The sequence below is a fragment of the Petaurus breviceps genome, unplaced genomic scaffold (assembly GCF_028583685.1).
Source record: "Petaurus breviceps papuanus isolate PSGF00001 unplaced genomic scaffold, PetGlider_PUasm1.0 38, whole genome shotgun sequence".
NCBI lineage: Eukaryota > Metazoa > Chordata > Mammalia > Diprotodontia > Petauridae > Petaurus > Petaurus breviceps.
The window spans coordinates 89615560-89630219 of NW_027186304.1; the positions used below are offsets into that span (position 1 = coordinate 89615560).

Consider the following 14660-nt stretch of genomic DNA (forward strand, 5'->3'; position numbering starts at 1 on the left):
TAGCATATTTAGCAATGAGGCTTAATATAGCAGTAAAATATATTGCAGATCAAACTTACTAGATGTCTCAAAAGTCTTTGTGCAATTTTAAGCTTTAAAAAATTCAAAAGTACAGGGTGTCTCAAAAGTTAGTGAAATTTTAAGCTGTATTAACATTATGAACTTACAAAAACATCATTGGAAAGTTTAATTATTTAAATTTCCTTTACACTTATTTTTGTGAATGTTGAATAATATATATTGAATTTTAATTTTAATAAGACAGGGAATCCTATCATTATGCATTGCATGTGAGACAATTTCTGGATAACACGTTCTTGGACTAGAGGTTCAGTAGAGGATGTTCTCTTGCTCGGTCACCTTGGTTACCTGATCTATCTCCATTGGACTTTTTCTTGAGGGGTAAAGTCAAGACTAAAGTCAAAACATAGGCATCAAAACCTTATTCTTTGGATGATTCTTAGAGTAGTATTACAAATGCAATCTTTTCAGTCACTGAGAAGCAGCTAATGAAAGTTTTTATATAAAGTTCAAAAATTGACTAGAGCTATATATAACAAAAGATGGTGGTTACATTGAATTTTAATAAGTATCATCAATATTTCTAAAAATCAAAATAATTAACCCTTCAAATATTGTACTCTGTAAGTTTGTAAGGAACATTTTTCTAGAATTAGTAAAGCTAATTTCTGCTCTAAGACTTTGAATCAATCAACAATCATTTATTAAGCAATTGCTTTGTGACAGCTACTGTCCAAAGCACCGAGTACACAAAAATAAAACATGAATTAGTATTATGTTGAAGGAGTTTCCTATATTTCAAGCAGAACAACATGTTCATATATAAGCATATACAGAATCAATGTACACAGAAAAATACCCAAAAAATACAAGGTAATTAGAAAAGGGACTAGCAGTTGAATAAATCAGGAAAGGTTTTATTTAAATAAAAGGTTTTATTTATGCTAATCTTGGATCAATCAATAAACATTTATTAAGCACCTGCTATATGCCAGACACTTTTTTAAGTGCTAGTGATAAAAAAAGGCAAAAGACAGCCCCTGCCATCAAGGAGCTTATAATCTAGCCCTGGTTTGGTGGGAGGGGAGAGAAAAATGCTAACAAATGTATACAAAGCAAGCTATACCTAGGAAAGAGGAAATAATTAACATGGGGAAAGTACTAGAATGAAGAGAGGCTGGAGAAAGCTTCCAGCAAAAGATGGGATTTTAGTTGGTGCTTACAGGGAAATCAGTAGTCAGAGTTGAGGAGGGAGAGCATTCTAGGTAAGGAAGATAGTCAAGAGAATGCCCAGAGCTGAAAGATGGATCCTCTTCATGGAACAGCCAGGAGGCCAATGTCACTAGGTCAAAGAGAACATGTCTGAGAGTAAAGTGTAAGAATATAGGAAAGGTAGGAGGGGCCTAGGTTATGAAGGACTTTGAATGCCAAACAGAGAATTTTGTATTTGATGCTGGAGGCCATAAGGAGCCACTGAAATTTATTGTGTAAGAAGGTGACATGATCAGAGGTGTGCTTAAGAAAAATCACTTTGGAAACTGCTGGAAGGATTGACTGGAATGGGAAGAAACTTGAGGTAGGGGAAGGTCAGTTAGAAAGCCATTGCTATACTCCAGGTGAGAGGTCATGAAGGACTGAACTAAGGTGATAGATGTGTGAGGAGTGAGGAGGGGACAAATGCAAGAGATGTTGTGGAAGTAGAAATACCACGATCTGGAAACTGGTTGGATATGTGTGATGAGGGAGTAGTGGAAGATAATAATGCCAACATTACCATGTAGGAAACGAGGCCGGTACCCTGGACAGAAATAGGGAAATTTGGTAGTTGGATGTGCTTGGGGGATAAGTCAGAATTTCAATTTTGGAAATGTGAAGTTGTGATGACAATGGAACACATTACATTTGAAATATTCGATAGACAGTGATAAAGTTCAGGACAAAAATTAGGGCTAGATATATGAATAGATATATTCATATAGATATAAATACACATATGTCACCCATTACCTCAACTACAGCACTAGAGATTGTTTGGCTACATGAGTGACCCCTCCTCCTCTCTCATACTTAGTCTGGTCACTTGCTAAAAGGACCTGAGAATTCTGCCATGAACTGAGTTTTGTGAATGACAGGCTGTCACTGTCTTCAATCACCATTGCCATTTTCTGTTCACTACATGTCTCCATAACTGGAGTATTTGAACAAGTAAAGGGCTATCTCTGATGCACTGTATCTCTCCCTTACCAGTATTATCTCATTTCAGGTACAGAAAGTAGCACCAAAAAGTTATGTCATACAAGGAAAAAAAGAATTATTTCCTTTTTAAAGCTTTATCTATGCATTTACCTGCACTCAAACTTGCCTTCACTAAAGGTTTCTAAAGGCTTTTTTTCCCTTCATCTGGCCAATTCAGTTTATTAGTTTAATATTCTCGTCCTTGTTTTAACATAATATCCAGGATCTGTGACTTTTATGGTTATATCATCCCATTAAAAGGCAGTTTCTTCCCTGCTGTGGGTTAAGAAGCACCTCCCTATTGTTCCAGTTTTCTGGGATTCTTCACAATAGGTTCCAGACCTGGGTTAATTAACAACTCTGTTAACACCTCCTTGAGCTCAAGTGGTTGAAATACAACATGCTGAGACATTATTTCTTTAAGGTTGAGAACTAATAATCCAACTTTCATTCCTGATCTCGAAGGTCAGTTTTCAATCTCATAAAAAAAAAAAAAACTTTAATTCAAAAAAGCTCAACATGGAAAGTCATGAGCTATCACAAAAAGCCATTCAGAATTTTGTAATTGATAAAGATAGTGCTTTTGTGGGGAACACCAAAATACAATTTATCAGTGAATCTAACACTTAAATATGCTAAAAAAAAACACTTGAAATTTTTATATTTACTGGTCATGAAAATTGAGACTGACCTCAACTAAACTGTGATAAGAAAACTTTAAACAAAACTCTTAAAGTAAGAGAATAAAAGTTTTTTGGTTTTTTTTTTTTTTTTTAGTAAATATTAACTAAGTCACACTTTTTTTCTCTGTAAGCACTTTTTATCTTGGGAAGAATTTTGAATTAATAGAGTTCACAAAGTGCATTAGTGACAAAGATTATAACTTTTTAGATTGTATTTTTTTATAATTTGTGTGCAAAATCATTTAAATATGATTCTACATATTTTTTTTCTAAATAGATTAGAGTGCCTTAAAATAAATTGACCTTCTATAAATAGTGTATTTAGAAACATGCTCATGACAAATAAGCAACATAGTACATAAATTGAATGGTTACCTTTGAAATGTAATATAGTTTGAACATTTGTAAATAATGCCAAAAATCCATTAATTAGAGAAGTCACATTCAATAAATATGACTGGCATTGTATTGAAAATATCTAAATAATCAATTGGCTGTTTTGAAATTACACAGGCAAGTAGTTATATTCACAAAGTTATCACTTAATAAATTAAGGTGGAATTTAATAATGACACTTAAGACTTTTTTCAAGAATGCTACAGTATTTGCTATCAGTGAAAATATGTATCATTTTTCAAATGAGTGACCAATGATGCAACAGAATATATACTTGCTATATTGTCAGATGATGGAAAAAAGATGAGAAAACTGATGAGAAGACACTGGAAAAAGTGAGGTTGCATCTCAATTCTAGGAAAAAATATTTATATATCAGAAAGATTTGGAATGAATAAAGATGGGAACAGTGTGATAAATGGGGAAAATTGAAATAAATATGAGTATCTTCCTTAGACAAAAACCTAAGGAGAAAAAATTTTAAGGCATTTAGCCATATGATACACACAATTTCTAAAAATATGGAATAAAAGTTAAGAATAGACACAAATATGGATAACTGGATGAAGTCCTCTAATTATTCTTGATACCTTTATCATAACATCCTTCAAGGTATGGCCAACCAGGTCTACTACCATCTTGCTGTCTTCCTCCGTGGACAGTCAGCTGTATCCCCATAACACCCAGTGTTATTCCTAAGTATCAACTAGTATTACCATGGATAGTTGGAACCATATTAAAGAGACTGCTCTGATTTATTAATAAAGAAAAGTGGAGAAAAATAAAAGAATATGGTATTTTCTTAAGCTTACATTGCATGGGATGAAAGAAGAGAATGAAAAATCTTTTCATTTGGGTTATTTGGACTAATCCAGAAAATATTTCAAAAGGGTTTCTTTGGGGGAGTAGGGAATTAATGCTTTTCTTTAAAGAATATTTTTCATTGACAATGTTAAATTCCATAAAATTCCTTAGTAGTCATCATTTTCTACCCATTGTAACCATAATAAAGGTAATTTATATTTAATTAAAATGAATATGCATATGTACATAAGTTTATATATATATATATATATATATACAGAGACTTCATCTGAATAAATGAGTATTCAAAGTTAAAGCTGTGACTGTTTTATGAGATATTATCATGCAAATTAGTATACTCTTTGCTCACTTTTCATTTGTAAGAATAGTCTTTCTTTAAGGAAATATCTTATTTCAGCTATTGTTCTCCTGCAAAGAAAAGATTAGCATTATTTACATGGCTATGAAAATGGCAACTTTTATCACTATATTTCTGATTAACTTCTATAAGAATAATAAAAGAGAATTGTAGACTTTACAAACCTATATGGATTAAAAGTTATAATAACAAATCCTCTAATTCCTTCATTTTACTTTTCTTTATACCGAATGATTGATATTGGAATGGAAAACTACATGTATAAACAATATATAGGAGAATGTTTAGACAAGATTTTTTTAGATATTTATTTATTATGATTTTACTAGTATTTCCTTTGGGTAACATTGCTTGAATATGCTGAGCTACAAGGTACTTTATGACCCATTGCTGTCTAATTACTGTGGTAGAATGTCTAGCTTCATTAGACTAAGAGCACAGAATTTTTTCTACCCTACAAAGAATTGTATTCTGTGACCCTACTTTTTGTTTCTCTGCCTTTTTCATTCCTCTTTATAGTAATTTGAGGTTGATATTAGTTATACAAGTTGTGTAAATATTGGAGCACTCAAATGCTTACCTAGATAAAATTCTTTCCTTTACACTATACTGACAGTGAATCTTTTAAGTACACTCTCATCATATCACTGGAAGTTTGATTCTATCCTGGTCCACTACTATCTAAGTTGACTAGTTGACTACCTTCCTGCTTTGCCCACCCCCAGACTTTCAACTATGTCTCCCTAATGCTCAGTTCTAATCCTAAGTATAGCAGTAATAAATGGAGACTGCCTTAAAAAGACAACCATAATTTACTGATAAAGAATAGAAAACAAAAAAAAATTTTTTTTTAAATAGCTGCTAATTTTCAGTATTGTGCTATATAAAATGTCCTATACACTTCAAGATTTCAGGCAACTTTTATTTCCTTATTGTTTTCATTCAATTAATCAATAAGCATTTTTTTTTTTTTGCCTTTTGGAGGGCAATTGGGGTTAAGTAACTTGCCCAAGGTTACACGGCTAGTATTTTTGTGTGGGTGTTAAGTGTCTCAGGCCGGAATCGAACTCTGGTCCTCCCAACTCCAGGGCTGGCGATTTACTCACTGCGCCACCTAGCTGCCCCTCAATAAGCATTCATTAAATGCTTACTGTGTGCCAGGTGTTGTGCTAAGGGCAGGGGATATAAAGAAAGATAAAAACAGCTCCTATTTTCAGGGAGCTTACATTCTAATGGGGAGACAAGTAAATGACTATATATAAACAAGATAGTTGTGGGATAAATTGGATGTAATCTTGGAAAGAAGACATTATTAGTATTAGGAGAAATGTTAAAGACTTCTTGAAGAAGATGGTATTAGAGGACAGCCAGTGAAAATGAGGACAATATATAGAGGACAGTCAGTGAAAATGTACTCATGAAGTAAGAGTTTTGTGTGAGAGGAGGAGCCTGGGAGCCAGAAGACTAAAAAGCTTTGAGGGTTCAGATTATTAAGGGCTTTAAAAACTGAACAGAAAATTTGATATTTGATCCTGGATGTAAAGCCGAACTACTAGACATTATTGAGTTGGGAAGGGTATGTGACATGTTCTAGACCTACACTTTAGAAAGACCACTTTGGTAACTGAGTGGAAGATGTACTGGAGTGGTGAGAGACTGAGGCAAGAAGACCAGCTGGAAGGTTATTGTAGTAGTCCAGATGTGAGGTGATGAGGGCATGTACCAGGATGTGTCAGAGAGAAAGGGGTATATGCCAGAGATGCTATAAACAGATTGGATGTGCAGGGTGAGACTCAATGAAAAGTTGAGGATGACACCTAGGTTGTGAGTGTGGGTAAGTGGGAGGATGCTGGTTCCCTTGATGGTAACAGGGAGCTTGGAAGAGGGGAAGGTTTGGGTGGGAAAAATAATGAGTTACATTTTTGATATTTTGAGTTTAAGATGCCTATAGGATATCTAGTTGGAGATTCCAATAGGCAGTTGGAGATGCAAGATGGGAAGTGAGGAGAGAGATAAGGGTTGGAAACTCTGAAAATATCTGTATAGAGATGGTAATTGAATCTATTGGAGCTGATGAGATCACCAAGTGAAATTGTGTAGAGAGAGAACAAAGAGGGCCCAGAAAAGAGCATTGGGAGAGACACCCATAGTTAGCAGATAAGACTTGGATGAAGATCCAGCAAAAGAAACTGAGGAGCATTGAGACAGGTAGGTGGGGAACCAAGAGTAGACAGTATCTCAGAAACCTAGAGAGAAGACACTTACTAACAATAAGAGGGTCATTGACAGTGTGAAAGGCAACAGAGAGGTAAAAAAAAGATCAGAATTGAGAAAAAAGGCCATTAGGTTTGACCATTAAAAGTTGCCCACTGGCAACTTCAGAGGGAGCTGTTTCAGTTAAGGTCAGAATCCAGATTGCAGATTGTTCAAAGAGAATGAGAGAAAAGGAAGTGAAGTTACCAGCCTTCTCAAGGAGGTTATCCACAGAAGAGAGGAATGATACATAATGATAGCTAAAGTAGATAGAAAGACTGGGTGCTTTTTAAGGATGGGGAGTCAGTAGGTATCAGCAAAACATGGTATAATATTTCTGTTGTCATATGGTTGATTTGTCTTGTCTACTCCACTCACTTATGAGTTGTTTGAATGCATTGGGGAAGCAGCAAATAGACAGGAAATACTAAAGATTAGTGAGAGAGTGGGTATGATAGAAGGGCCACTCAGATGAAGAAGACAAAGTATGCCGTTGTGTGTGCATGTACAAGGGATCGCCTCAGCAAGAAGGGCCAGCTCTTCATGTGAAACAGTGTTGAAGGAGGAGAAAAGGGAGGAAAGGGCATCTCAGTGATTCTAGAGTGAGACATCTGAGATGAAGAGGGAAGGAGCACGATCTCCACCAAGGCAAATAACCTCAACGTTTTCAGTCAAATATGAGGCCAGATTTTCAGGTGAGAATCTTGAGCTCATTCTCTTCACTAATTCAGATCCCAGATTTCAATAACTTCTATGACTTAGCACTGTCTTCAGAGTCACTGTGGCTAATGACTTCATCTCCCTTTAGCTAAGGTAGTCCTTGGGGATGTCACCAGACATAACCATAGTCTTTGATTCTATAGACATTTTCAAAATATATAAAGTGATATTTGGAGAATAAGTCTATTCTCACACTTGCCAACTTGTAGCACTATTTTAGTGTCATGAAGAAATAAGCATAGAATGCCATATTTTACTTATTTCTTCTATAATTTGAATGGTTCCCACGGTAACAATTTAATTTGACTTTGATCTTTAGACTAAAGAAAGCTTCCAGTTCATTTTATTGGATATGAGTAATCATGCACATATAGGGCACCTAGGTAAGCACAGTGGATAGAGAGAGTGCTGGGCCTGGAGTCAGGGAGACTCATCTTCCCAAGTTCAAACGTGGCTCAAGCACTTACCAACTATGTGGCCTTTGCCAAGTCACTTAACCTTGTTTGCCTCAGTTTCTCATCTGCAAAATGAATTGGAGAAGGAAATGGCAAAGCGCTCCAGTATCTTTGCCAAGAAAATCCCAAATGGGTTCACAAAGAGTCAGACACGACTGAAACCACTGAACAGCAGCAAAAACTCACATACATAAGTGTCACCCTACAAAAAATTGCAAAAATCTTACCTGAAAATATTTAAATAACAGATAGTCAAAAGCTCACTGTGCCCCCAAGTTACATTTTTACTTTGTTGTCATGTTATTTTATGTTACATTGCTGTCCTATGTTTTGCTATGGTTTGTTATATGACTTTATTATCTTCTTAATTGCACTGCTTTTCAGTAGTTCAGTGAAGTGTGAGGTTAAAGTAGGTGTCAGCAAAACATGGTATAAAATTTCCATTGTCATATGGTTGATTTGCCTTGTCTAATCCACACACTTAAGAGTCACTGTTCATTGTGACCTTCCCCGAGGATCATAAGAGCCTAGATTTTAAAGCTAGAAAGGACTTTATCAGCCATTTATCTTCTTCATTGTAGAAGGCAAACTGATCCAGAGAGATTAAGAAATTTTCTCAAAGTCACATAAGTAGTAAACAGCAGAGTCAAAATTCAAACCCAAGACCTCTGCCTCTAAATGTGCTCTTCTTATTATGCCACACTGCCTTCAGGTTCTGGCCTGGAGCCTTCCTATCCATGGGGCCTTGGAAGAACCAACCTCAGTTTCTTATTTCCCAGGCTCTCCTGAAAAATAGAAATTGCTCGTTTTTCACACATTTCTGAACATTAGGTCCAAAAGGTTGTTATAAAATAAAATGTATATTTCTATAAATAGAGTAAAATTAACCTTTTATAAAGAAATAGATAGTTTCAAGCCTATCTGCTACCCTAGTGCATAAGTCTCCAATTTTTTTTTTGTCTTAAGACCTCTTTTTGTTCTTAAAAGTTATTGAGGGGGGCAGCTAGGTGGCACAGTGAATAGAGTACTGGCCCTGGTGTCAAGAGGACATGAATTCAAACTGGGCCTCAGTCACTTAACACACACACAAATAAACTAGCTGTGTGACCTTGGGCAAGTCACTTAACCCCATTTGCCCTACCTTCCCCCTCCACAAAGCAAAAAATTAAAAAAAAAATTTTTTAGTTAAGGACACCAGGGCTTTTTTTTTTAAATATTGGTTGTATTTACCAATATTTACCATCTTAGATATTTAAAAATTGCTATTCATTTATTAATTCACTTAAATAATTATAAGTCTATCATATGTTATTTTGTGAGAAATGATTTTTCATAAAGGAAAATAATTGTGAGAGGAATGGCATTATTTTACATGTTTTTACAAATCTCTTTAATTTCTTGCTTAATAGAAAATAGCTAGATTTTCATATCTGCTTCTGCTTTCAGTCTGGTTTGATGTATTGTTTTGGTTGAAGTATATGAAGACAATCTGGACTCACACAGGCAGTTAGAAAAGAGTATTTTCATAGGAAAATAGTATATTAGTATTACTGTGAAAAATATTTTTGACCTTGGTGATGCCCAGGAATCCATGGACCATGTTTTTAGAAATGCTGCCCTACTGTAACATTCTTAGGCACCAAATTAACACATCAAATCTCCAGGTCTATCCCAAGTGAAATGCACTAGTAGATTCAGACATATTGGGCAACCAAATTGTGTTATTGTAGAGAGATGGAATATGGAAGGACAGGTATGGGATAGTACAGGTTGGCTGTAAGATAAAGTATGTCAAGGGAGTAATATGAAATATGTTTGAAAGAGTAGGATAGAGACAGATTGCAGGTGATATTAAACACCAACCTAAGAATTTTAGATTTTAGGCTATAAAGCAACAAGAAGTAACTATGTAACTATTGAGTAGAGGTTAGGGTGATATGGTCAGACCTGTGTCAGAGGAAGATGGTTTTGGGAAGTTTTGTGGAGGATAACTAAGGAGGAAAGACTAGAAATAAGTAATCCAATAGTAGGGGAATAAAATATTTCAGTCATTTTAAAATCATATTTGACTCTTTGTGACCCCATTTGGGGTTTTTTTGGCAAAGATCCTGGAGTAGTTTGCCATTTCCTTCTCCAGCTCATTTTTATAAATGAGGAAACAGAGGCAAACATGATTAAATGACTTGCCCAGGGTCATACAACTAGTAAGAGTCTGAGGCCAGATTTTAACTCTTTCTGACTTCAGGCCCAACACTTTATCTACTGTACCACCTAGCTGCCTGAAACAAGCTATAAATACATTCAATTTAAGGAAGGCAGTGAGGTATACTGCAGCAAATTCTGAAATTAGATGATCTGAGTGCAGATATTACCATTGATGATTATACTTGTGTGACCTTAAGCAAGTAATTTTGCCTCCCTGGTCCTTAGGGAGGTCCTAACCTGTAAAATGATAGAGTTGAACTGATAGATGGTCTCTAAAGTATCTTCTAGCTCTGAATCAGTGATCATATGAAAATGTCTTTTTCAATTTCTCATCCTGATATCATATCATCTTGATAGGATTTATGGTTTCCAAATGACTCACATAAAGCTATTTTTGAAATAATTTTTTAGAAGACTCAAATCCTCTCTTGATGGACTAAGTAGGCATAGATGTCAATATTTTAAAATTAATCTATGCCTTGTACAATTGGGTTTTTCAGCTTCTAAGCTGGGTGAGGACTTTTAAATTGAAGATGATTTGATAATTATATTAAAGGAAGAAATTAAGCAATAGTCTAAGTTACTCTCTTTAGGTGTAGATAATTTGAATTATAATCAAAACATATGTATATTTCCTATATGTATATAGGAAACCATTTGGTTGAGTAATCCCTTCTGTCAAACAATTAAAATAACTGACTTTTAAGCAACTTGGTTCAGTGGAATGTGTATTGGTCCTAGAATCAGAAGACCTAGGTTCAAATCTGACCTCTAATACCTACTATCTTTGTGACCACAGGCAAATCACATAATTTTCCTCAGTCTCAGATGCCTCATCTGTAAAATGAAGGGTAGGCAGCCTCTGAGTTCCTTTCCAGCTCTATGTCCATGACATTATGATCTTATAATCCTCCTAAAGGAATTTATCCCCTCCTTTTATTTGGCACCATGTACTTTATATACCTAACTCCAGATAGAGAAGTTTCTTATCCTGGAATCAAGCATATTGCCCTCATTTAACAATATTAATTCTCTCTCCATTATATATTAATCTCAAAGTGCTCATTGAATTTAGATGATTTTTGGTTTGATAGCTCTAGGCAAGTGGTGATAGGGTTTTCAGTACTTAACAAAAAATAAACAGAAGAATAATGATATTTGGGTACTTAAATAAACTAAAAGCCTATTCTGAAAGTTTCGTGATCCTGTTCCATTCATTTCAGTGGGATATTTTAGAATACATTAGTGAGTTCACAAATACAGGGAGACACATTTTAGCTTTCTAGAAAGAGCTCATAACAATTAAAACTGTTCAAAAGTATAACAAGGGAATCTCATGAGGTAGTGAGTTCCCCATCATTAGAAATCTTCAAGTTATCTTGTTATTACTTTTGTTTTTGTGAATTTTTTATCCTGTATGGATGGATGGCATCAGGGATGGTACAGAATGTATTCATGCTCTGGGTAATGGTTATACAAGGTGACCTTTTAAAGTCATATTTTATAAACTATCTATCTAGCACAGAGGAGGAAAGCAATAGACCAGTCCTAATTTACTATTGCCGCTGTTTGAAAGGTTTCCTAATTTTTGTGAAAATATGACAGTCTTTGATGTCCGCTGGATATTCAGATGTATCTGTAATCTCATCAATGTGAGTCAGATTGCAACCTTTTGATTCTGTGCAATTCTTATCTATGTCTTTCCATAAATCTTTCATGGGGGATCTATCCAAAGTTCTGTCTTGGTGCCCAGTTTATGAAGCAAATGGGTGAAAAATGAAATAAAAACCCCAAGGGAGGAAAACAAAAAAAAATATTACAACACAGTCATTTAAAGTCTTTCAGTCACTGTGCAATCACTTGCTGAATTGAATAATTCAAAATTGTAAACTCAATAATATAATTAGGATTTGTCATAACTCAAAAAAACTCTTTAAAATTGGAATCCAATATAAATAAGTAGCTAGTCAAAGTTTTAGGAATATAAGATTTCCTTAAAAGATACTGAATGAAAATATAAATGTATTCATAGTGATCTATGTGAGAGAAGAAGTGACTTCAATTCTATGATGTATAAAATAGAGCATTTTTGTTGGTTTAAAATAATAGACTTACAAATTTTTAATCACGTAAAATTGTTTTGTCTAGAAAATAGACCTCATCCTTTTTAATAAAATGACAACATTTGATCCATAAATAGTAAACATATTTGTGGGATTAAAATGTATCACACTAAATGGAATCTAATACAAATCGTGTTCTAATTTGATGAAGAAAATAATTTTTAATTAACTATGTTTAAACAGAAAGCTTTGTGCTTATGTTAGTAAGATAAGTGAATTTCAACAGGTGTGTGCAATAGATAAAAATGAGAATCAAAGTTCAGAGAAAGACACTACAACTCATGTTAAAAAAAAAAGCCAAAAAATTTAAAATGCTTGGCAACATACCGGATGCTTTTATTAGGAATACTGCACCCCATACCACTACTGAAAAAAAGTTTTTTAGTTTTAAGATTACTTGGAGGGTTTGTAAATTGAATTGATGGAAGTAATTGGTAAACTGCTTAATCAAGTCCCATTTGGAGGTGAATAAGGACTGCCAGATAGAAAATGTAGGCTATGTAAGTAACCCAACAAGTCAGTAGAGTTCCTTTTTCAGAAAGAAACAAAGATAGCAGTAATTAATGACCCTGACTCTGTGCCAAAAAAGCTTTCTTCTGACAACTCCAACTTAATTAAAACTTAAGACATTTCAATGGCCTCAGAAAGCCCCTGATGGGGTGAACTCTTGCAGACTCGTGAGAAAATTTTGTAAATTAAAGGAAAAGATGTGTGTTACCACTGGTGCCATGACTCTAATCCCTGACAGTCAAAGAATCTATTTAGCCAAAGCCTTTTCTTTTAACTGGCTCACACCTGCAGGCTTACTGGCACTTCCTCTGCACCAGAGAAGGCAGTTTTTGTGTTTTACGGAAGATCAGATAATAGGAGCCTTGCTGTTACTTTTGTTTTTGTGCATTGTTCATTAGCCTGTGAGTATTGCAGGCACACTTGATATGCTTGGCTTGCTCAGGAGTAAGAGCATCGCCTGCAAGCCTTAGGTGGCACAACAAGGGTGAAGATGGGCTGGCAAAAAAGTAAGTTTTTTTTAAAATAATGTAAAAAGTGGTTCAAATTAAAACTCACAGTTGATGGGGCAACCTGAATGGCTGGGGCCCCCTGTTCTGAGCACATCAGAGTAACAAGCAAGGATATTCTGTGCTAGACAGTGCAGATTTTAGTCACCGGGAAATGTGTTGTTGAATTGTCTCTGCCCCTTTTCTTAGTGCCATTTTTAATTTGCTTGAATCAAGAAGTGATAAGGATCCCCACTAGGTATGCTATGTGAAAAGGATGTCTATTATCTGCCGCAAGGAAGTACACAGATCTTATGAGTCGATCCCTTCACTTATTAATAAATATACTGGAGGATGAAATCTTAGAAATTACATTGACTGAATACTAATTGGTATAAACGGTTACTTGATTTACATGAGAAAAAAAGGAGTTTAATTTCATCTCCCTCCTTTCCCTAGAAAGTGCTTTTGTGTATTATACAACACCACCCACCCCCTTGCCAGATCCCAACACACACACAGAGACACACACATACACATTCTTCCTGTGGCCTTTGACGATTCTGATCTGTAGAGCTGGAGAGAGTAAACTGGATTGTCTTTTTCCTTTTGGACTTTACTTGAGGATGATTTGTTTGAATGGCACAGAACTGTTCCTTGAACTATAAAGGTTTGGGTGTATTCTTTAAGGGTTGAAACTGAGGGGGAACAAGATATTGTCTTCAGGTATTCGAAGATCTCTTCTTTTGACCCTTTTTTTTCCCCAGAGGTTTCTTCTATAGGATTTGTTTTTGCAGGTGATGATTCATAACTTACAGGTGTTGTGCTGATATTCTATTTTTTTAGGAATGGGAATGGTTATGATCTTAAATTTATTCAAAAACTTATTTAACTCTATAGAGATGAACACTACATTCAGTTGATTTTTTTTTAAAGAAAATCAACTAAAAACCAATGTCTGTAAGCGTTAACCAAATATAATATGTGGGTCCTGAAGTAGTTAATCATTTAGTTACTAACCATTTTCAGATGTCAAATGCAAAGGGGTAAAAGGTAGAAATCAATGTTTGATCCTGTATATAAATTTTTTTTTCTACAGGAATTTCAGAATGCTAACCTTCATCTAACTAATCTAAGACCAAATAAATACCACCTGTGCCAATTTATACTTTTAAAAAGAAGCACATAAAATCTTTTAACTAAATATTAAAATGCATAATTATAGTAAATGATGGTAAATAAGTTATTAATTTTTCTCTTTATTGCTATTTTGATTTTGTGATTTGCTTGTTGGTATAAAATGGAAGCACCCCAATTAAATTGGTGAAAAATAAGGATTTAAAAAAAAATAAACTACTGTAACAGAATATGTTTGGGAGTTGTAAAAGTTT

The 14660-nt window shown here is 34.7% G+C and overlaps 1 protein-coding gene across 5 annotated transcripts in view; it reads left to right on the forward strand.

The window, feature by feature from the left end:
• The window catches only part of ZFHX4 (zinc finger homeobox 4), a 239808-nt gene that overhangs the window by 114520 nt on the left and 110628 nt on the right, over positions 1-14660 (forward strand). The window lies entirely within an intron of this gene.